The sequence below is a fragment of the Stenella coeruleoalba genome (assembly GCF_951394435.1).
Source record: "Stenella coeruleoalba genome assembly, chromosome: 11".
In the NCBI taxonomy this organism is placed as follows: Eukaryota; Metazoa; Chordata; class Mammalia; order Artiodactyla; family Delphinidae; genus Stenella; species Stenella coeruleoalba.
In genome coordinates, this window is record NC_137157.1 from 67,597,905 (window position 1) to 67,623,520 (window position 25,616).

Below are 25,616 nucleotides of genomic sequence, written 5' to 3' on the forward strand. Positions count from 1 at the left end.
AATTAAATATAGACATGGCGGAAAATAATATCAAAACACTTGTTTGTGCATAGAAAAATATTGCTTACTTTTCCACTTTTAAAGTGGTTGCTTTGCCAACTTATAAACATAGTAAGTTTTTAGATAGATTTATTTTCTTACTATTTCTTTTTCTGACTTATTCGTTAATTTTGGAGTATGTTTATGTAGACTTGTTTTAACATACTTATACATCCATATTAATTTGATAATTCTACATGTGGAAATCTTTCTGCTAAGGAAATAATTTAAAATATAAAAATCCTCATGCATACAGATAGAGTTTCAATTTACTGTTACTCAATAAAGTGAAAAAGTGGAAACAATCTTATGATAGAAGAGTGAAACAAATTACAGTATATCGTTCCATGGAAAATTATACAAGCTTCTCAGAATTAAAACTATGCAAACTTTATGATATATTGTTAAGTTAAAAATACATAATATAAAATTGAATATACACTATAATTCTAAGAGTAATCTTGCATCTATACTTTTTTAAAAAACAAACCAAACAAAAAGCTAGCAAAAGATATGAAGATAATATACCAAATTTGTTCTGTATTGCAGTAAAATTACCAATGGTTTAAAAAGCCCTTGCTTTTCAAATTTCTAAAGTGTCATATATTATTTTAATTTTTTAGCTACAAATATTTATAAACACACTCTAGACACTTTCACATTTTTCAGAGCAATTCCTTTTTTTTATCTCTCTTTAATTCCAACAATTTCTTTCTTTAAACTCTAATCTTATATTGTCTTATAAATCTTGCTTTTATTCAATCTTGCTTTTATTTAGTTTTGGTTGAAGCAATTCCTTTTCAACTCTGGGTTCAAAGGGGATACAATATCACCTGCATCCTCTCAATGTCCCCAGTGCACTGTGAGATTTAATGAGATAACGTCCATGCAGCACTTTATGTTCCTTAGAGAAAGGTGCTGTATAAAAACAATGCATTATAATGATTTATGTTATTATAAAACCACAGAGATATTAGACCTACAATTTAGCACAAGGAGACAGGGTTGGACTCAATCCAAGTTCAGACTGGGCAAAGTCCCTTAATGCCAAACTAGAAGGCAGGAGTGGGAGGAAGTTGCTTCCTGCACTGAGAGTACCAAAAGGCAAATGCCCACTTCCTCTCAAGGTTAAAAACAGGATACTTTAGTTTTTATGTACAATCCTCTAAAAATTACAGTGTGCCATTTGTGCTTGCTTGATATACCACTCTCCCTGTCTCTGCTGAGTTCCAACTGAATACATTCCCAGTTATTTATGGGAAATAAGTTTCCAGAGCTAGGGTTAAAATTCAGCTATTACTGATTACTCGAAATCATCAGATGATCTGAGGACTGTGTACTAATGAAGAATAACACAACTTCTGAACTGAATTAGAGGCATACAGTACGGCCACCCCTTACTTTATGCACAAATCCCCTAGTCAACCACTCATAAGTGGTCAACCACTTCCGAGCTTTTCTACGGAAGGGACACTTTTACTTCCTAAAAAGAGCTCTGACACTTAGAACGTTCTGCTCTGCATTTAGCCAGATCCTGCCCTCCTATTGTTCTGCTTTCTGAAGCCACACTAAGTGTCCATCCTCTGACTTAGTCATTTCACTATGCTTTTTTATTCATTCATATAGTAAACACTTACTCTGTAGCCATTGTGTAGGCTCCCCGTGAGGCTCTGGGGACACAGAGAATTTTTGATACTTCTCTGTCCTACAGGATCTCACAGTCTAATGGGACACAGACACCAAGATAGGGAAATCATCATGAACATGGTAAGTGCTAGGTTGCAGGTAGGAAGTAAAGTGTCAAAGGACAGAGATGGGGGAAGAAAGTCATCCTGCCCGAAAGCATTCAAAAAGGCTCCCCAGAGAAGGTGATTTTTGTCCTCCTGTTGAAAAGATGACTAAGATGGCTAAGATTTTTCCAACTAAAGCAAAAGAGCATAAAATAGTTGTGAATGGTCCAGGTTTGTGCAGGGAAGGGTGAGAAGTTCAGTATGGCTGAATCTGAGTGGTAGGAATGAGACTGAGAGGCCAGTACCTGAGGGTTTTATTTCCAATGCTTCCATGATTGGACTTTATACAACATGCAATGGGGCCAACAAGAGATTCTGGAGCTGGTGAATGACATGATCAGACCTGTCCTTAGGAAGATGACTATAGTAATAATGTAGGTAGATTAATGACTAGAGTGGGGAGCATCTTGTGATAAGAAGTTACTGTAAAAGTCTATGGAAGACTTGATGAGGCCAGTGCTAGGAAGGCAGGAGTGAGGTTTGAGAAATTAATGATGGCACTGATGTCAATATATTGGATATGAGAACCAAAGGTGTGGGAGAAGCAAAAGGCAAATCTATTTTCCTTACTTGAGAGACTGAATAGATGGTGACATAATTAACAACAACCACAAAATATAGGAGGCAGAGCAATTTGGGGGAGAATGGTAAGGTCATATAATAGGTTCTGACTGTTAAGTATGAGACTCCTGTGGGATATTCAGGTGGCAGTGTCCAGAAGACAAGTGGAATGTGGGTCTGCAGCTTGGGGAAGAAGTCAATTCTGGAAAGAAACTGGAAAAAATATTCCAAATATAATAAACAGAAGAAAATCGTTTATAGGAATTTAGTTAAATACCTAGTGAGGCACTACTGTGATCCCCCTTATCCTATTAATTCTGTTATTTCTTCCTAAGATTCTGCTGACCCCACAAACTCATTCAGAAGACAATACTATACATGTGAAATGGATGAAAGGAGCTTAATTTCACTACACTTTGCGTCTTTATACTTTTAATTTGGGTTTCATTTTGTTGTTGTTTGACAAGTGCAGCTCTTTTCCTTTATCTGCTTTACATGTAATCTGTCCTTCTTTTTCTTATCATATCTTACTCATTTGTCTTCCCCAAGACACCTCCAGAGGAAAAGGAAGTCAAGGCATTTCAAGACCTCTTATTCTTAAAAAATTGCCTCATCATCTCCCCCCACACTGCCACACATACACTAGTACTGGGAAGTTGACCAATGGGTCTCACAATTGCACATGAACTTGGTTCTTGCTTTTACCAAGTAGCATCTGCCTTTTCCATTTTTTTCTTTTCTGACTCACAACAGATATTGACCACAAAAGATATTATTCATGAACTTGCTAGGAAAATGCTGGAAAGACACTGAGGATTCTGATTAGCCTTTGTGAAACTGTCTGCCTCCACTGCTAGAATTACTGGTTTTGCCTCCAACCAATGACTGTTGAAGATGTTTCCAGTTCTGCTTCTTCTTGGGGTCAGGTATCAATTAGGCTGATCCAGCCTCCTGTTGCAGTCATTCTTTCTGTTCTATGAACTCCATTCTTCTGGTGCTATATATAGCCTACTCTATCAAGCTTCTCTATTCCTATAGGATGGATTATTTCCCCAAATCCTCCTCAATCCATCATGCAAATGAACTCTTGGCAAGCCAGTCCCCTAGGGCTCTCCATACATATGTGATCATGTCTGATTCAAGGTAAATACAGATTGGGTGATCCTGGGTAATGCCACATGTCTCAAATGAGTAACCAGGTAGAGTCTATGTAATTTCCAAATAGCCAATGGAAAGGAAGTGTCAAATCAAACAGAACTAAATCTCTTTATGTCTTAGACTTTCATTTTGAGAAGCTCAAAACACTATCTCATTACTATATTCAAACAGAAACTTGATCATTCTAAAGCAATATCAACCAAAAGATATAGACTTCTAAACAAAATTATAGAGCTGAAAAGGCCAACTTGTAGAAGAAAAACTCATTTTTCAAATTATTGTGCATCATTTAATTTTTACAACATCATGCATGAAACTTCAGTTACCTCAGCCTTTGGAAATAGTAATAAAAACAGCACTGTATATCCATTTACTTTGGGTCTGCTGATTTTATTATTTTTAATACTAATAAAAAGTTATATATTATAAGTATGCTGGTCAGATTAATTATAATTTCATGCTTTTTCCAGTGATTATGGTGCTGCACAGAATTTTCAAAAGAACTAGAAGACATAAAATTTCTTCCTATGACATTCTGTTTACAGCTTAATACTACTAAAAATTAATTCTCAAATTAAAAGCAGTTAACTTTCTTTTCAGTAAAATGTTCTTTTTACAGCATTTAGTTATCATGCATATACGTCTGTCTTAAGAAACAAAAGGGGAAAAGGCAAGAAAAGTAAATAAAAATGAAGGGAAGATAAAGCTGTTTACTAGCCTCCTATATGACCCCAATGCAGAGAAGACTTTATTGAGGGCGATTGCTGTGAAATGCAATTTCAGCTTTTTTTATGCCATGGTGATATAGCTACCAATTTCAGTGCTGTGTGGAGAACAGGAACATCATTCTAAAAGCAGTTCTGTTTTCAGAAATCACTTGAGATGAGTTGTCAAAAATACTCTAAAATATATTCTAATTGCTGTAAACTCACTTGAATTTTGACAAATGCAATAGTTTGATTTGAATTTTAAAATAATTTTTATTAAAAATACACAAGCAAAATGTAATTATTATTTTCCCTGTGTGACAAATTAGATTTCTGTACCAGAATCAAAATTTATTTATAGGACTTGAATGAATCAAAAAGTATGTCAGGCAAGTCTTTCCCAGTGAAGATAGGCCAGTCCCAGAAACGAAATATTTTTAGAAGAAATAGAAAATAATACTGAGGATTTTTAAGAAAATGTCAATGATATGAGCATACGCTTTGGATAACACTGAGTCAGTTGAAAACATAACCTATTGGTTGGCTACTTCTCTCCATCCTGTATTTCATTTCCTTTCATTGACATTTGAAGCCAGGATCCTCATGACCTTCTTTGGATGCCATCTCTGCTTTTCCTGGCTGAATTAGGAGTACCCTGCATATGGCAAGTTGGCTGATTTTGTCTTTCTCCTCTGCTACATTGCAATAACTTGAAGGCAAGGACTTTGTCTTTTTCATCTTTTATGTCCTTAGCGCCTGATAGAGTTTTGAGAACAGAGTAAGAGGATGGGGAAAAAAAAAAAAAAAACCCAGAAGAGTGGGTGAGTGAGTGAGCGGCTGAGTGAATCTACTCTATAAGGCAGCTGCGTTTTACTAAATTGGGAAAAAAAATGACAGGTTAAGCCCTCAGGGGGAGAAGGATGCTACTTCCAAAAGAATGCTCAGCATTTGTCTGGGAACCTCAAGAGTAGATTCCAGAATGTATTCTCACATGGAGTGACATAGACCAGCACCCAGCACTCTGAAGTTGATCTGACAGGAATGTCAGTTGCCATGCTGCGATTAATAATGGAGACATACTACAAGAGCTTAGAAAGCAGCAGCTTGCACTGCTTAAACCAACACACATGAAACAGAGCCTAATTTCCTCCATTACAAATTCTGCCAAAGCACCCAGACGACCTGATTCCAGTTTTCATATCTGTTGAAGTAACTACCTCATTCATATTTTACTGAAAGGGTGGCTTTCTTTTAACATGTGTTTGTAATAAAGAAATTTACTTATTGTTTAAACAACAGAAAATTCGTATAACAGAGGCCCTGAAGAATGAGTTAAATTGATCTATTATCTATTAACTTTTACAGAAAAAAATTAAACATAGGTTTGCAAACGTTTGAAGATATTCCATCATACTTTATGATCTAAGCCTTTGAAAGTGATAAGGAAACATATCATTGATATCAGCCTATAGTATTTTAAGAGGGGCAAACAGTTTGTTTGAACTCCTGTACCAGTGGATCTGTGTTAAAAATGTATATTTGATTAATAATAATAATATAATTTCAGTACTCACTGTGATTGGGAAAGGCTTTCAACCCAAAATTTTGTTTAGTTATCTCACTGGCACAGGACTTTAAACCTGGAAATACAGGCTAGGATGTAAAGGAATCAGCTCTTTAACAAAAGCAACACTCTTTAAGGATGAGAAAAAAGTGAGCTTTGTAGAGAAAAATAAACTCTGGTGGAAGAAGAGGTCCATAGTAATAATCTCAATGCTTTACCCTCAAGCTTCATTCTATGTCTTGAGGCTTTTTAGTTTGGTTCTTCCTGCCATCAGCACACATTGCCGCAAAGATAAAAAAGTCCCCTTTTGTTAATCCAAAAGCAAAAACCACAACTGAAACAAAATGCTTTTCCTTTTGCTCTTTTAAATGTAACTAGGTCTAGTATTAACATTCCAAAGAAAACTTAAGAAAAAAATTGAGATACAAACATAAAAAATACAAAAATAATTTATATATATATATATATATATATAGTTTCTATATATAACTATATATACAGTTTCTGAAACTACAGTAATTAATGCCATGACCTACTAGGCACTAAATTTTTTATCTGGTGTGTTCTACCGTAAAGCATGCCTTGATAATTTCTGAGATGTCCTTATGTTAAATAATGTTCTTGTTTTAAGAAAATCTCCATTAAAAACACTTTTTATAGCCTCCAAACAAATCAACTCCCAAAGGTTCCTCTGGTTTTTTTTTTTTGTTATCACAGTGCCCACGTAAGATTCTAACTAGAAGCCAAGTCAAGTATTTTCTATTACTCTGTTGGTCCCTGTTTGTGATTAACCCTCTTAATAAAGTATAAATATATCCCTTTGAGGCCATGGTGCTCATTCCTGACTCACTGGATTCTACCCTTACAGAGTCACTTCAATTATTTGACAGTGAGATTCAGATATAGGTATTTTTTAAAAGCTCAGGACATTCTTTTTTTTTTTTTTTAACATCTTTATTGGAGTATAATTGCTTTACAATGGTGTGTTAGTTTCTGCTTTATAACAAAGTGAATCAGCTATACGTATACATATATCCCCATATCTCCTCCCTCTTGCGTCTCCCTCCCACCCTCCCTATCCCACCCCTCTAGTTGGATACAAAGCACTGAGCTGATCTCCCTGTGCTATGAGGCTGTTTCCCACTAGCTATCTATTTTACATTTGGTAGTGTATATATGTCCATGCCACCCTCTCACTTCGTCCCAGTTTACCCTTTCCCCTCCCCGTGTCCACAAGTCCATTCTCTATGTCTGCGTCTTTATTCTTGTCCTGCCCCTAGGTTCATCAGAACAATTTTTTTTTTTTTTTTAGATTTCAGGTACATGTGTTAGCATACGGTATTTGTTTTTCTCTTCCTGACTTACTTCACTCTGTATGACAGACTCTAGGTCCATCCACCTCGCTACAAATAACTCAATTTCATTTCTTTTTATGGTTAATATTCCATTGTATATATGTGCCACATCTTCTTTATCCATTCATCTGTTGATGGACACTTATGTTAAAAGCTCAGGACACTCTAATGTACAGCTGAATTTGAAACCATTGTTCTAAGAGCTGAATACGGAAACATTTACAGGAAAAATTCTGATGATAGGGATAGCTAATGTTTTCTGACTATTTCTCTGAGTTTTTAAAAATGCTGTCCTGTCACTTTGGTCCCGTGATTACTAACTCTTGTAAGAAAATGATCTCTATTATTAAGCAAAACGCAAAGTTTTCTAAGAGGGAAGCAACATCTTACTTGAAGAATGTCACCACCCTGAATTATTTTGGGAACAGAGCCAGATATAAGAAAATTAATGAATGATGATTGTCTCTTCAGAGCACTCCTATGCTCATACACAGAAGATTTGGGGTTTATGTGGGAGAATTTCCTTCACAACTAAATACATACTTAATGCACACCATCGAAACTGTGAGGTTATGCTGAAAGACAGGAATCATTCAGAGAAACGAATACCTTTTTCCTCTGTGAATACTTAAAACTTAAGTTCCTTTGAACCCAAGAGTACTTGGGAGCACACGAGAGATTTTTATGATTCTATCACAGGTTGTGAGTTTTTCTGAGTTCAAATTTATTTCTACATCTTTGTACCTTAAGTAGAGGTTTAACATGCATGGCTTTGAGATCCTTCCAGAATCTGTGAACTGTGGGGAAAATTTCAAACTTTTAACTTAGAAAACTATTCACCATGGAATAAAATATTAAAGGATAGGTAAGATTGATTTAATTGCAAGACTACACATACACACAGTGTGTGTGTGTGTGTGTGCATGTAAAAATAGACTGGATATAAATCATGATGGAGAAGATTGACAAATAAACAAATTATATTCAGTTGTGTAAACAAATGCCAAATCAATGTCCTTATCAGACAAAAAGCAATTAAAATTAATTCATTGGCCCCCAAAATGATTTCTTCTCACAAGGCATCCCTCAGAGGGACATTATTTTCAATGATATGCTTACTTAATACACCCATTTGCAAAGGCACAACCGCTTCAGTGAGCTGAAGATTTTACTTATATTTGGCCTGTGGCATCTTTTCCCCTGTGTTGGAAAACTCAGTTAAAATTCACAGAGGCTGTCAACCACAGAGCAGGCACTCAACTCTCAACTGGTCAAGCTGCATTTGACACAGTGAGGAGCAACTCAGCAACACATGCTGAAGCGACACAGCCTAGAAAACAAGGAACCAAGCATGTTCTGCTGCTTCAGACCTCGGCTATCATGCAGTGTGTGCAAGAGTCTAAGAGTCAAATAGACTTATGAGTCCTTCTCCTGTTGAGAAAAGGAAAAAGAGGAAGAGAGAGAGAGAGGGAGACTGAAAGAGAGACTCTGTTGTGTTTTTTGTATGCTGCATGTTGCCTGTGTATTTTGAAAATGAGATTATGGACAACCACACTCCGTATTTTGAAGCAGAATGACCAAAACCCTATTTACACACTGAATGAGTGAAGGGCATAGAATACGCATCATTGTGCAGGAACTGAAAGTTGTGCGGGTAAAATAATTTAAATCCACCCTGGTGGAATATGGCAAGTGGTATACACCATTACTAAAGCAACATGCCATTTATAAATTAAATACACTGGCAAGCACTTGTCCAAAATAATCATTTCAAGAGCGTAATAAAAGGAGAGCAAGGGAACCAAATAACAGAAGTCTTGTTTCCCAGCTTGGACCTAGACTGAAGTGATGTAAGTTAACTTATTTAAAGATAACCGAATTAAACAAATAAAATGATTTTATTTTTATTGAACAGACAGAATTTTAGAGGAAAGTAATTCAATACTGTAAAAGACACAGTTTCACAGATCTCAATTTCTTCATTTGTTAAAAGAGGAAACCTTAGTAGATGATCTGTAAGGTCCCGTTTACCTTTAAAATATCCTGTTTTTCTACACACAAAATAAATAATCTTAGTAGAGTATAAGGAGCTATCCCTAACAGTAGGGACAGCTATCTACTGTCACTAATTGTCATTTTATTTGCAGAAGCATAAAAAAAGAGACTCTAACAGTACCAGGCTCACTATTCAGTATATTTTCAATTTTAAATGTAGAATTAATTAAATCTATACCTACAAAATAACATTAACAATCAGAAAATAAAGTAATAATCATGATATGTTGACTATGTAAATGAATCATAGTTAGCTCTCTGTTCACCTTAATCCCTATAGACTTTTGTACTAGTCTGTCTCATATGTTTTCAGCCCTTCACTATCTGCAAGATATTATAATGCCTATAATATTAATAATAGATACAAGTCATTTAGGATCTGTTTTGTGCTCTTACACTTGACATATTTTATGTTATTTAATCTTCACAGTAATATTATGAAAGTGTGTTTCATCTGTTTTATAAAATTAAGAATATGTAAACTCAGCTCTGAGAGGTAAAATAACCTATTCAAAGTGTCCCTCCCATCTGCTCTGTGACAATTCCAGGAAATGAGTTCAGGTCAGACTGAAGACAAGGTGCTGCGATGGCTCTCTCGCTTTTCCACGTGACAAAGGAACTGAGGGGAACATGCCCTGAAGGAAAGGGAGCCGGTGAAATGAATTGAAATTCAGAGCTAATACAATTCCCTCCAGACGACTCAGCTCAGGTGACTCCACCCAGACAACAGTCCTCCTTTGGTGAGAGCCCTGGGCCTGGATCCATCTCCTTTCCACCATGCCAGGTGCCAAAGGAGCCCCCCTCTCTCCCTTCTGCCCTTCACCCAGCCCTCAAGTCCCAGCTTGCAGCTTGGAAATCCCATTCCCCTCCCAGTTCCCAGCTGGTTGAAATCTCTGGTCTAAAACCCGATTACTGGTTTAATGTGCCCCAATCTGGGCAGGCCCATCCTGCTGGGGACTAAAGATGCAAAATGACAACAAGAGCTGTAAGAGCAAGTAAGCAATAAGATGTCCCGGTGGGAGGCGTGGGGGACCCTGCAATCCAAGTCAGGTCACTTGGAGAACCAGAGACAGAGCCTTGGCCTTTTCCCATCCAGGATCTCCTTCATGGTGTGAGTAGAAAGGCAGGAAAAATGTGGGTTTGCAACCGTGTAACTGCATAATGACACTGCCCACCCACAGGGCTCTGTCCCCAGCAGTGGACCGACAGGCATGCTTAGAGTCACGTATGTATACAACAGCACATATTTCCCTGTCTGTGATCCGTTTTTGACTCCACCAGATTCTGTACCAACCTCAGTCCTTCGGGTGATACACCTCATCTGCCCAAATTCGGCTTGTGCATCCACCTCTTTGCATTACCATGATATTTTAACCTAGGTAGCCGTTTGGTGTTCTGATTATTGCCAGCAGGACTGGCTACATCATTTGTGGAGCTCGGCACAAAGTGAAATGTCAGGTCCCTTGTTCAAAAAGTATTAAAAATTTTGAGAGCCCCGCAGCAGAGCCTTAAACCAAGTGCAGGTCCTCTGCGCATGGGACCCATGTGACTGCACAGGCTGCACACCTATGAAGCTGACCCAGGATGCCTGTTCAGTCTTTACTTGGTGAAAATCATACTCCCAGCTGGCTTTCCTTTGAGGATATGAAAACAATACGATGCCTCTATTATTAAAGATATGTAGAGCAGCAGACATGTGCTTTCCAGCATAACTTTTGGTTCTCAGGTGGCATTAATTAGTTACCTATAGTTCTGTGACATTGTAGTTGTGGTTTTGAATGCAAGCCTGCTTCTCCCTACTTACTTCTCAACTATTATAAGACCTGCTTTAATATTTACTCCCCATCACCCTTGAGCTCAGCATCGACCAACCCAGGCAATCTACCAGTCTGAGCTGCTCTCCCTGTCTGACCCTATCAGGCTTCCAAACTCCCTGCCAGGACCATGGGCTTGGTCCCGACTCATGGTCCACTTCAGTGTCCGCCCAACACACTCAAGGATGATCAGCTTAGTGTCAAGCTCCTCCCACTAAAAATATTATTCCAGAGAGGCTGTGACACAGCAGATGCAAAACTGTGGACTTTTTAAGCCAGTCACTATAATATTCTTGTCTATGGATATCATTTACTAATCTTTAACTTTTCTGTTTATTTTAAATTGTGGTTAAATAACATAAAATTGACCATCTTTACCTTTTTTTGTTTGTTTGTTTTTTGCAGTACGCGGGCCTTTCACTGTTTGTGGCGTCTCCCGCTGCCGAGCACAGGTTCCGGACGCGTAGGCTCAGCGGCCATGGCTCACGGGCCCACCCGCTCCGCGGCATGTGGGATCTTCCCAGACCAGGGCACGAACCCGTGTCCCCTGCATCAGCAGGCGGACTCTCAACCACTGCGCCACCAGGGAAGGCCCCATCTTAACCATTTTTAAGTTCAGTAGTGTTAAGTACATTTACTCTGTTGTGTAACCTCATAATCATCCACCTCCAGAACTTTTTTCATCTGCCCAAACTGCAACTTTGTACCCGTTAGACAATAACGCCCCATTCTCCCCTCCCCCTAGCAACCACCATTCTACTTTCTGCTTCTATGAATTTGACTACTCCAGTTATCTCACGTAAGTGGAACAATGCAACACTTGTCTTTTGGGGACTGGCTTATGTGATATTAACTTTTGATGTAAATTTTTCAGGTGAGTGTGTAGAACTGAAGGAGAGTCCCAGTTCTAATTAGGGGCAATTAATAGACAGCCACTAACTTTTAGAGAATTTGCTCATCACTGTAGGAAATAAGGCCTGAAAAGGAGAGTTGGATCTTGTCTCTGGGTTGGAAATATTGTCTCTATCACCAATTCCCTCAAGCTGGCTGTCTCTTTTCCTTCACGTCTTCCTTATTTGTCAAAAATGTTAAAATCTTTTGAATTCAAATGTCTCAATCTAAACTTGCAAAGGGTTTTGTTTCTTAGGTTATTATAAAAGAAGAAAAACATCTTTTTGTCTACATACTAATAAAACAAAATCATTCAGGTAAACAGCCTGCAAACTCTTCCATTGTTAGATATTTAATGAGTCATTTTTTTTTGACTAATCAGCACCTCATTTCTGCTTTCCTTATCCTGAGTTCACCCTTTGTACTAGGAACACTTTGCCTAGATATGCAACTCGTTGCAGGATGGCCTTGATAAATGGTCTGTGTTTGTGTAATTTAGATTAGTTCAGTAATTGTTTGGAACAAAGGCCAGAAATCTTCCCGAGGGTATTAAACATTCACTGTCAGGGCTTGGTGGTCTGTGATGAAGGGAAGGTCGGACCAAAGTTGCTTTACCACCTTTGCCCCAAGGTCACACCTCCTCTTGCTGCCTACAAGCAGCTGTCTGGAATCCATCAGCTGGAAGCTGGCTGAAAAGAACAGGGTTGATTCCCTCAATTTTCCAGGAAGCTGAGATGTAGTAAAGCTGGCTAATCTTCAGAAAAAATCAGAGAGCAAAGCAAAAGCAAAATCGAAAAGGTAGTAAAAGTGGTCCTGTGGCCTTTAGACGTGACAAACATTCTGCTGTGGTTCTGCTTTAAAGAGCTGGTTCCCCAGAATAGCTCTTGAGAGACTAGCTGGCTGACTCCTAGCTTTAAAACTTATTTTAAGTTTGTTTTCTTATATAGAACTATTCCTTTCTTGTCTTTTAAAATATCTGGGGACTCTTACTAACAGTGAGTACAAGATGGATTATGACAGCCTCTAAGAACTCTGAGTTTGTTTTATTTATTTTATTGATGTATAGTTGATTTACAATGTTGTGTTAATGTCTGCTGTACAGCAAAGGGATTCAGACTATATATATATATATATATATATATATATATATACACACATTCTTTTTCATATTCTTTTCCATTATGGTTTATCACAGGATACTGAATATAGTTAGTTCCCTGTGCTATACAGTAGGACCTTGCTGTTTATCCATTCTGTATATAATAGTTTGCATCTGCTATCCCCAAACTCCCATTCCATCCCTCCGCATCCCCCTCTCCCCCTTGACGGCCGTGAGTCTGTTCTCTACGTCTGTGAGTCTGTAGAATCCCGAGTTTGATCTCTATCCCTTTTGCTCCCCTTACCTGATTGACAGGAGGCTCAGTTCTGAACAGCTCTCACAATGGGAGAACTCACTACCGAACATGGCAGCCTCCTTGGAGAGCCTCACTGCTTAGCATTCTCTTCTTTCATCAATCCAAAATTGTTTCCTTTAATATCCTCCCTGATGCCATCATATCCCTTGAGCCCACAGCCAACATGTTTTCATGCCTTTTCCAGACTCTCTTTCATGAACACTGCTCTAATTTCTATCCCAGTTCCTCATCCAACTACATGACACATCCGGATGCTTGTTCTGGCATGACTGCAAATTCCCTTATGTCACGGTTGCTTTTCCTACAACGTTCTGGCTGGTTCACAGACCAATCTTAGAGGGTAGTGTCTACATCTGAACCCAATCCCAGCCCAGTTCACCCCCTCAGGACACAGCATGACAAACACCAACCCTGTTCTAGATGCTAGGGCTCTTTTGAAATATGAAAATGTTCATGTGGTCAGAAATTCCAACATGCCTATAGGCATATAGATGCCTCTAATTCAAAACCAGTCTCCCCCTCCTCCAAGGCCTCTAGCCCACGCCTCCCCACCTCCCCACCAAAGGCAACTATGTGGTATCTCTTGAGAAAACAAATTCTTTACATGCACAGCTGAGTAGTTAGATGGTTAGAGATGAGAGGATGAGCTGTTTCTTCCCCAAGCTTCTTATATTTTTAACAGGAAAGGACCTCATACCTGGAAACTGGCTAAAAAGTGAGCAGGCAGGCTCCCCAGACATTCTAAAACTGAACTTTGGTAATGCTGGCTAACCTTTCCAGAAAAGTAGAAAGCACAGTCAGATCACAGTGTTTATAAATGCAATCCTATGGCCTGTAGATCTGATAGGTAAAAAATGATACATCTTTACTTTGATTGGTTTTTCTTAAGTTATGAGTGAAGTTGAACCTCCTTTAATGGTTATTACCCATTTATATTTATCAACTATCTTTTCATATTTTTACTAATTTTTCACCTTAATATACTTGTTTCATCTAGAAGTGATTTTGCTGTTAACGATTTAGGTTGAGACCCAACTTTATTTTTTTCCAAATACCCAGCCCGTTGTCTCAGGAGTTATTGAATAATCTATCTTTTCCCCACTGATATGAAATATCACCTTCATTTTACATTAAATTATTTCTATATGTATTTTAGCTGTGTTCTAAATCTCTACCCTAATCCAGTGAAGTTCTGTCTATTTCTTTCCTAATGCAGAAATGATTTTAGTTATGGCTTCATGATATATTTTAATATCTGGCTCAGATATTCATGGCTAATTTTGCATACGTATTTTTTCATTTTAAATGTGGAACTGTCAGGTTCAAAAAAAGTCTTGTTGACTTGGGAATATATATTATAATAACTATATTATACATATATATATCTTACATATGATTAAGGAAAATTAAAATACTGGTAATATTGAATCTTGCTATTCAAAGCAAAGCATGCTTTTACATGTGTTTTTTCTTATATACTCTAGCAGGAATTTTCAAGGCCTTCTTCACATAAAACTTACACATTTTTATTAATTTTATGGGAGCTGGTATATGTTTTGTTGTTGTGCTTATAAATGGGATAACTTCTTTCATTGTATTGTCTAAGTGGTTACTGATTATAGAAAAGCTATTTGATTTCTATATATTAATTTTAAAACCAAATATCTTTCTGAAAACTTTCTAGTAGTGTTTGTGCTGATTCTCTTGGTTTTCTGAGTATATGTCCATATTAACTAAAAACATGATAATTCTGCTTCCTGCTTTATATCTCTGCTTTTCTTTCTCTTTTTAAATTTCATTGGCTACTACTTCCAGAGCAATGGGGTAGTAATGTGGCAGATGTTTTAGATCATTTCAATCATGGCTGCTTCACTTTCCTTTTAAAATGACTTATTGCTTGCTAAAGGCTAGGAAACTAAGACAATATTTCCCAGGGTCACTTCAAGCTTGGATGATACCTGTAATCTATCTCACACTGAGAAGGAGAAGATGTCTCCTCATGGGATATGGAGGGTGGAAGTAAGGCAAACTGGGCTGTGCTTCTGGTCTGCTGATTCTGCAAACCAGGAGCACCGTCACAGAGGTTTTGAGGTTATCTCAACCATACAGAGATCCTTGTCTAATGGCTACTTTTGTAGGTATTGAGAGGTAGTGGGCAGGGCATTCATTTTGCTGCCATAGGTCATACCTGAGATGGTGTGGTCACGGAGCCAGCCGTGGGGTAGTGGCTGCCAGATTTCCCCACTTCATAATCACGACAGTGAGAGCAGCTCTCCTGGCAGGCCAGTTCTAGACTGGCATTCTGGGAGACACACTTGGAATCTAAGCCTAGAGCCTGCTCCACAAACTCTTCCAACAATTTCATAATCAGTTCTGCCATGTGATCATATTTACTTAAACTAGCTAGAATGCCTTCTGTTATCTGCCAACCAACTCTAATGAGAGAACATCCTTATCTTGTTCCTAAGTTGAAAGGAAATGTATTGAGAGTTCTAATATTTAACCATTAAGTATGTTGTTGGCTTTTGAAAGTGTGTGTGCCTGTGTACACAGGTACAAATATATTTGCATAATGCTTTTGAAATTATTCCTTTAATTTCCTCTATATTCATGGTTATTTACTCTTCTCATTTATAATTTTATGGGTTTTTTTCCTCCTCGGTTCCTTTAGTTTCTGGCTTTGAAAGCCAATTTATAGTCAATAAACATCCACTTTTCAACCACTGTTTTAAAAAATATTTTATACATGTTACTTTAAAGACTATTTTCCACCATCTTTTTCATCTGTGTATGTGTGTGTGCGCACGCATATGTGTGTGTTTAAAGGATAGAAGTCACACTTTACTTCTGTTAAACTGCATCTTCTTAGATTTGGCCTAGAGTTTTATAATCCAATATATTATCTATACGTGTCATCTTTGTTTCATCTGTAAATTTGACCAGAATACAATTTATATAATGTACTTAAAAAGAAAGAATTTAAATAGGAGAGGCCTAAAAATAAAAGTCTGCTGCAAACCTTTAGAAGTCACATTAGAGACTGACACTGATTTTTTTAATTAATATATTTTTAAGTCCAATCTTCAATCAGTTCTGAATCCACCAAATTATGCTCACACTTATCCCACATTTCTTCACCTTAATTTAGATCAGGAAATTGTGTTAAATTTCTCAAATAATTCATCAATTTCCTAGAAGGTCAAGATCTGTTTTTAAGAAATAATTATTTCAATAAATTTTTAAAAATATTTCTTATAAAAATATTTTAAAAACAAATTTCTGCAAACTTTAGTTCTAATGTAACATTTATAATATCCCTTAAAATCAAAAATCACTTAGAAAGGTACAACCTTCCAAGACTGAACCAGGAAGAAATAGAAAAGATGAACAGACCAATCACAAGCAATGAAATTGAAACTGTGATTAAAAATCTTCCAAAAAACAAAAGCCCAGGACCAGATGGCTTCACAGGTGAATTCTATCAAACACTTAGAGAAGAGCTAACACCCATGCTTCTCAAACTCTTCCAAAAAATTGCAGAGAAAGGAACACTCCTAAACTCATTCTACGAGGCCACCATCACCCTGATACCAAAACCAGACATAGATACTACAAAAACAGAAAATTACAGACCAATATCACTGATGAATATAGATGCAAAAATCCTCAACAAAATACTAGCAAATAGAAGCCAACAACACATTAAAAGCATCATACACTATGATCAAGTGAGATTTATCCCAGGGATGCAAGGATTCTTCAATATGTGCAAATCAATCAATGTGATATACCATATTAACAAACTGAAGAATAAAAACCATATGATCATCTCAATAGATGCAGAAAAAGCTTTTGACAAAATTTAACACACATTTATGATAAAAACTCTCCAGAAAGTGGGCACAGAAGGAACCTACCTCAACATAATAAAGGCCATATACAACAAACCCACAGCGAACATCATTCTCAATGGTGAAAAACTGAAAGCATTTCCTCTCAGATCAGGAAAAAGACAAGGATGTCCACTCTTACCACTATTATTCAACATAGTTTTGGAAGTGCTAGCCACAGCAATCAGAGAAGAAAAAGAAATAAAAGGAATACAAATTGGAAAAGAAGAATTAAAACGGTCACTGTTTGCAGATGACATGATACTATACTTAGAGAATCCTAAAGATGCCACCAGAAGACTAGAGCTAATCAATGAATTTGGTAAAGCTGCAGGATACAAAATTAATGCACAGAAATCTCTTGCATTCCTATACACTAATGATGAAAAATCTGAAAGAGAAATTAAGGAAACACTCCCATTTACCATTGCAACAAAAAGAATAAAATACCTAGGAATAACCTATTTAGGGAGGCAAAAAACCTGTATGCAGAAAACTATAAGACACTGATGAAAGAAATTAAAGATGATACCAACAGATGGAGAGATATACCATGTTCTTGGATTAGAAGAATCAATATTGTGAAAATGACTATACTACTCAAAGCAATCTACAAATTCAATGCAATCCCTATCAAATTACCAATGGCATTTTTTACACAGCTAGAACAAAAAATCTTAAAATTTGTATGGAGATGCAAAAGACCCTGAATAGCCAAAGCAGTCTTGAGGGGAAAAAATGGAGCTGGAGGAATCAGACTCCCTGACTTCAGGCTATACTACCAAGTTGCAGTAATCAAGACAGTATGGTAGTGGCACAAAAAAATAAATATAGATCAATGGAACAGGATAGAAGGCCCAGAGATAAACCCATGCACCTATGGTCAACTAATCTATGACAAAGGAGGCAAGGATATACAATGGAGAAAAGACAGTCTCTTCAATAAGTGGTTCTGGGAAAACTGGACAGCTACATGTAAAAGAATGAAATTAGAACACTCCCTAACACCATACACACAAATAAACTCAAAATGGATTAGAGACCTATATGTAAGACCGGACACTATAAAACTCTTAGAGGAAAGCATAGGAAGAACACTCTTTGACATAAATCACAGCAAGATCTTTTTTGATTCTTCCCCTAGAGTAATGGAAAAAAAAATCAAAAATCAACAGTGCTTTTCCTTCTACTTTAAATATTATCAGCATTTCCCCACCATAGATTAGTGGTTCTTAATCATTCACTGCTGCTTTCTCTGTTCTGTGGTTTGCAAAGGAATGAAATATTGTTAGACTGTACATATTTTCATCAACATTTGATTTATACAATTTTTCACAAAGTAAATATTTTGCATTTCTTAATTCAGTTAATGCCAAAATATTTTGAATGTATATGTGTGTATATAAAGTATATATATATATAATAAATGAAATAAATATGTTTACATATATAGTGAATATATAGTCTATTATAAGACACACTAACAATTAATTTAATAAAAATTTTTTTGAATGAAAAGAATATAGAATTAATGCATTAAATGTATTCACTGACTTTTGAGATGCATTTAGATGTGAAAATGTGCATGTTAGAACGGCTTGCATGCTGTGACTCTGACTCCTAAGGATCTCTTCCAAGGCTGGTTGTCTTCATCTCTGTCAGAAGATACATTATTTTTCTTTTCAGACAAATATATGATTTGGTCCTTTGGAACTCCTTTGGAGTTCGGTTTTCAGTCCATAGCAGAGGGTGTCACTGAAGGATGGAAGGCATGACTGACCAGAACTGGGATCACCCCTCCATCTCCTTGGACCTCTTTATCCCCTCACAGCAGCTCTGCTACATTCTTACCTTATTAGATGCCACCAGATATTTTCTACAAGTTTCCACAACCACAAAGGCTATCACACACAGCAGAAAGGAATATCAGTTACTGAAGGCATTGAGTTTCAAATAATATTTAAAACATCATTCTTACTTCTCACATGTTTAAATTCATAGCACTAGCCCTGTCAGCAGCTTCAAGTTCTGGGTGTGCAAGAACTGCTCTAGCCAACAGCAGGTCTTGTTGATGAAGTTTACTCAAGTTGTTTTGAATGAATAATTTTGTAACAGATGTAGAGTGCAGCATGAGAGGGGAGGAAGGGCAAGGAAGAAAAATCTAGATTTAAACATTTATAAAATACAGTCATAGAGTAAGTACTCTTACCAACAAGTACTTACCCTATGACTGATATAATGTTTTACATATAAACCTTATTGGGGAAAAAAAAAAGCTTTGGTTTAAGAAGAAAAGCCTTTAAAATGTAACTTTCAGGCACTTTTCCAATGCCTAATGGATTGCTTTAAAACATAAAACTAGGAATACAGGAATAATTTTTTTCTGGTATCCAATAAAACTTCGTTAATCACCACAGATCACTAAAAATCAGTAAAATGTCATAAAAGCTTCCATTCCATTTTCCTGCAAACTTAACAATGACACTTCTGGAGTGAATGGTTAGAAAACTGAATGGAATAGACATGTCCTAGAATACAAATTAGTAGTTCATGGCAAATAGGAAATATATGTATGGCTGTACCTATGTATAAAATATATGCATAGCAGTGGTTTTGCTTGCATGAGAACTTTTTATTCCTTACCATCAATTAATTTATTTATTCCTATACTATTTTAAAGGACTCATAGATAAAATTTACTATTACTATTATCCACATTTTATAGACAAAGACAATAAGACTTACAGAGGTTAAGAAACTTGCATAAAATAACAGATTAGTAAATGGGGGATCAGGGTTTGTACCACAGCAAATCTGACTCCAGAATCTGTCTTCTTTAGCACAAATACTACACAGACTCGCCTAAAGCATTCAGCAGTAAATGGTCACATGCATTGTTCTCTGGCCAAAGGGTATGAATCAGCTAACAGAACTCAAGAAATTAAGTTAAATGTGTTGATTGCCATGTCCTAAATTCGCTCTATTTATAGAACACATATCATATCTCTTCTACAGGAAAAAGCAGCCTCTGTAGTAAATACTAATTTCTTGTTTTATTTCTTATACTTGAAATATCTTCCCTTTAAAACTGCAGTGTAAAGTCTATGTGGTTTTAATGGCAAGAATTGTTTCTGGCTTTTTGTATGTAAGCTAAAGTAACATTTATTACTATTTGAGTATTATTCCATGTAAGTATTATAAATTTGGGTTTATCCAGCAAAATCTGACTAATGTTCTTCAATGCTGTTTTGTGGGTTTACAAACATGCATATGTTTTTAACCTAAAAGCAAAAAAGCCTCACCAACAAAAATCTCTACATGTTTTCACCAAGATTATGGTAAAAATGTCTTTAGACAATATATACTAAAAAACGGAACTATAGCATTGCTACCATTAGATAAATTTTATCTAAAGTTTTATCATTATCATAATTTTATCATTAAAGTTATGACTTTAATGATATAGATTTGAAATTCAGGAATTCTGCCTTTTAATCCTGAGTCTGCCATTAATTAACTAGAGGACCCTGAACATGTTACTTAACCTCTCTGAGCATCTGTTCTTCCTCTGTAAATGCTGCCCTACCTGGTTGAACTGCTATGATGATCAATGAGATAAAAGAAATGGGCATGAGTTAGATGTTCAGGACATTATTTAAATATAAAATATTATTTTAAAATGACTTTGTTCAGAGCCTTCCTTCTTTTAGACTTACTTCTATCCTAAAAATCTATCCTAAATTTCTAGAAACTTTATTATGAGCATATTAGTTTCATGTTCAATGCCATCAGGGGCCCACATTTCCAAACCCATCAAGTGCACACTCCTCTTGATTTTTTTTTCATTATTAAAATGTTTAAACACAGCTAAATGTAAAGTTAATAAAAAAAAAGAGACGGAGTCTGTGCCAAAGGTGGTATAAATTCTGAATCAGTTGGGTGTTTTCTTTTTCTTTCCTTCTATCCCTTCTTTCTTTGCATTCCTAATCATTTTCTTCTTTTATTCCCATGCTCTACTTTAAAGAGGAAATGCTCACCTACTTAATTCTAGGCCAAAATCTTTTCTAAATAAGAAAGATAAGTTGTATTTCTTAAATACAATTGACTCAGTCTTGCTATTTGCATGATTACTTTCTTTCTCAACCTTCTCCTAACTTGCTTTATTAGCGTTTTTTTTTTTAACAAAAGATTCTTTAAATTCTCCGCACATGAAAAGATGCTCAACATCACTAATCATCAGGGAAATGCAAATCAAAACCACAACAAGGTATCACTTCACATCCGTCAGAATGGCTATCATCAAAAGAACACAAATAACAAATATTGGCAAGGATGTGGAGAAAAGGGAACCCTCCTATAGTGTTGGTGGGAATGTAAATTGGTTCAGCCACTGTGGAAAACAGTATGGAGGTTCCTCAAAAAACTAAAACTAGAATTTCCATATGACCCAGCAGTTCCATTGCTGGGTATATATCTGAAAAAACCAGAAACACTAATTGGAAAAGATACATGCACCTCAATATTCATAGCAGCGTTATTTATAATTGCTAAAGTATGGAAGCCCCTAAGTGTTCATCAACAGATGAATGGATAAAGAAGATACGGTGTGTGTGTGTGTGTGTGTGTGTGTGTATACACACACACAGTGGAATACTACTCAGCCATAAAGAAGAAGGAAATTTTCCCATTTGCAGCAACACGGATGGACTTGGAGGGCATTGTGCTAAGTGAAATAAGTCAGACAGAGAAAGACAAATACTGTATGTCGCATCTAAAAAATACAACAAACTAGTGAATAAAGCAAAAAAGAAGCAGACTCACAGGCATAGAGAACAAACTAGTGGTTACCAGTGGGGAGAGGGAAGGAGGGAGGAGCAATGTAAGAGTAGAGGATTAAAAATGAGGGTTACTACGGGATTATATGAAATCATGTGTGTGAAACTTCTGAAAATTGTAAATGGCTCCTTTGATGTACAAGACCCTTCACTGCCTGACTTCCGGCTTCAGTTCCCACAACTAACTACCATGGATCCCGCTGCTCTTTTCAGCCCTGACTGACACACTGTTTCATATTTCAGTCATGACCTGTCCATTCCTTTTCTACTTAGTGAATTCTCTTCCAGTCTTCAAAGCCCCATCTTTTCCATGACCATCATTGGACCCCATGAAGAATTTATGATGCATACCTCATCTTATGATACGCTTTTTTTTTTTAAATAAATTTATTTATTTATTTATTTTTGGCTGTGTTGGGTCTTCATTGCTGCGTGCGGGCTTTCTCTAGTTGCGGTGAGCAGGGGATACTCTTCGTTGTGGTGTGAGGGCTTCTCATTGGGTGGCTTCTCTTGTTGCAGAGCACAGGCTGTAGGTGCGCGGGCTTCAGTAGTTTTGGCACGCAGGCTCAGTAGTTGTGGCTGTCAGGCTCTAGAGTGCCAGCTCAGTAGTTGTGGTGCACAGGCTTAGTTGCTCTGCAGCATGTGGGGTCTTCCCAGACCAGGGATCGAACCTGTGTCCCCTGCATTGGCAGGTGGATTCTTAGCCACTGCACCACTAGGGAAGTCCAGTGATGCCATTCTTATATTGTCTGATTTTTGCTTGTTTGTGTTTTAGTCTTTTTTTTAAATTGGAGTATCGTTGCTTTACAATATTGTGTTAGTTTCTGCTGTACAGCAAAGTGAATCAGTTATACGTATACCTATATCCACTCTGTTTTTAGATTTCCTTCCCATTTTGGTCACCACAGATTATTGAGTAGAGTTCCCCGTGCTATACAGTAGGTTCTCATTAGTTACCTATTTTATACATAGTAGTGTATATATGTCAAGCCCAATCTCCCCATTCACCACCCCCCTTACCCCTTGGTAACCATAAGTTTATTCTCTACATCTGTGATGTGTTTTAGTCTTGCACTGCTCACTTAACTATAATCTCCTTAAGGTGAAAGTTCAGCCTATATGGTTTTTCAGAACATTTTTATGGTGCTGAGCACGTAACTGGTGATCTTTTTTCTGACTTAGATGACGCACCAAATATTGTCTCAGCAGCATGGCGCCTATTAAGTGTTGGGCACTGTACCAAGAGCTGAGGCGTGAGGTGGGCACTGTTCACCTCCTCACGGAGAGCATAGTGTGGGGAAGATTCAGTCCTATGTGCACACATTCAGTAAATAGTAGCCAGATTCTTCTTTTAAGGGAGCCTAGGGGAGTGACAATAGCCCAAACCTTAGGTAGTCAGAGCAGGTTTCTCAGAGGAGGTGATGCTCAAGCTAAGAATCCCAGAAAGAATAAGAATCAACCATGTGAACTGGGCACTAATTTAATTTTTCAGCTTCCCAAGATGATTGAGCTAAAAGGGATTTAAAATTGGTCTGAGACCCAGAGCTGCACCCTGACTTTTCAAGCATCTCATTTACAATCATGTTCTCCTAACTCTTAGTTTGGTGGGTTTTCCATTAAGACACATGGTTTTACTCAGTCAAGCTAATGATATGCATAATGCATGCTATTTTCCTAAAGTCAATGAATCCATTCTCTAAATTACACTCCTGGTCAAACATTTGACTTGAAATAAAATGCCCTATATTGAATTCTAGTATTTACTGCAGGTGCAATGCTATTGTGTAATTACTAGTCTTTGACTTGGATAGAATCTGTAATAATACTTAAGAAGAAGAATGCTACTGTATTAGGCATTAAGAAAAAGTTTGTCATTAAAGGAGCAATGGAGAGATAGGACACTATCATTTACTACATGCACATTATGTGCCAGCCACGAACAAATCTGTTTTACAGTCTTTAAGAACTGTGTTGAGGTAAATACAATAAAGTCCTTTTATAAATGAGAAAACTGAGATTTCAAATAATTTAAGCAACTTACCTCAGGACAAAGAAGACATATTTGAAACTCAAGCTTATATCCATCCAAAGTCCAATGTCTTTCCCTACCTCACCATCTTTACCTAGTTGATTGGTCAGAGAAGTGATCTGTAATCAAGCTTTCCAGACCATGCCACGTCCCCCCTTTTCAATATTCTCATATCTCCTTGTACTTTTCCATAAGAAAAATCACCACAGCTTGTATTTTTGTATTTATTTCTATACTTCATTGATTAATATCTGCTTCTGCCACTAGATTCCAGGTTCCAAAAGGGCAATACCATTTTTATCCACCACATTTTATGCCCAGGGCATGGAATATTGTTGGCATTTAATAAATACTTATCAAACAAATGATGTTCATACCCTGCAGTCTGAAGCAAGAAACTTGGAAGTGGTTGATCAAAGACACTTCCAGTAAGAACAACACAGCCTCAGAGAGGTGAGAGATGTGCAAATTGTCTGAGTTGTTTTTGACAACACAATTGTTATTTATTGGTTTGAAAATATTAAGAAACATTCTAGTAATCTATCACTCATCAATTGTAATAAAAATATATAACGTGATAAAAAACTGTCAACATACGAAGACCTATTTTAAATCTATTACTATAAGTTTCAGCTGAATAGGTATAGCTTTATATAAAATTATTTTAAAGGTATTTTAAAGTTACAGATATTTAAAATCCTCTGGTATTAGTTAAAACTGTGTATACACACATTCAGATGCTTGGCTAGAAATATCAGTATTCAATATAAATTGAATATCAGTATTTCCATAGTGATATAATTCTACATTTGTGTGTGTGTGTGTGTGTGTGCAGTTTAATTTTGTTTTTATAAGCCTCCAGATGTAAGCTGATACTGCCTAAAAAAAGTCTTAGGATTATATTGGGGTCTTTTTTTTTTTTTGCTGTATGCGGGCCTCTCACTGTGCGGCCTCTCCTGCTGCGGAGCACAGGCTCCGGACGCGCAGGCTCAGCGGCCATGGCTCACGGGCCCAGCCGCTCCGCGGCGTGTGTGATCTTCCCGGACCGGGGCACGAACCCGCGCCCCCTGCATCGGCAGGCAGACTCTCAACCACTGCGCCACGAGGGAAGCCCTGGGGTCATAATTTTTAACTCAGACTACAACAGGGATCTACAGAACAGTTTCACCAGTGCTCATATTATTACAAAACATTCCAAGGTAGCCTTAAATAAGCAGATTTAGTTTTTGTTTCATTTGGCCCAGTTCTTTGTCTGATACAGAACAATCTGGTATAATGCAGTGAAAGACTGGCTTCATTAGTCTAAATGAGGAGATATTTTTTCCACTTCTGATAAGAAGTGAAATGCTGTGTGCAAACTTATTCCATTTCTGCAAAGTGAAGAAAAGAAGAAAAGGGATAAAATAAAGCATTACATAATTTATTTCTTACAGCAACACTTAGTGGCAGTAATACTGATCCCATCGCATAAATAAGAGAAGCTGAAGCCCAGAGAAGTTCCATAACGTATCCA

General features: G+C 37.0%; 1 protein-coding gene across 2 annotated transcripts in view; it reads right to left on the reverse strand.

Moving 5' to 3' along the window:
* TMEM117 (transmembrane protein 117) overlaps positions 1–25,616 on the reverse strand; it is a 529,693-nt gene that overhangs the window by 37,412 nt on the left and 466,665 nt on the right. The gene's annotated exons all lie outside the window — the stretch shown is intronic.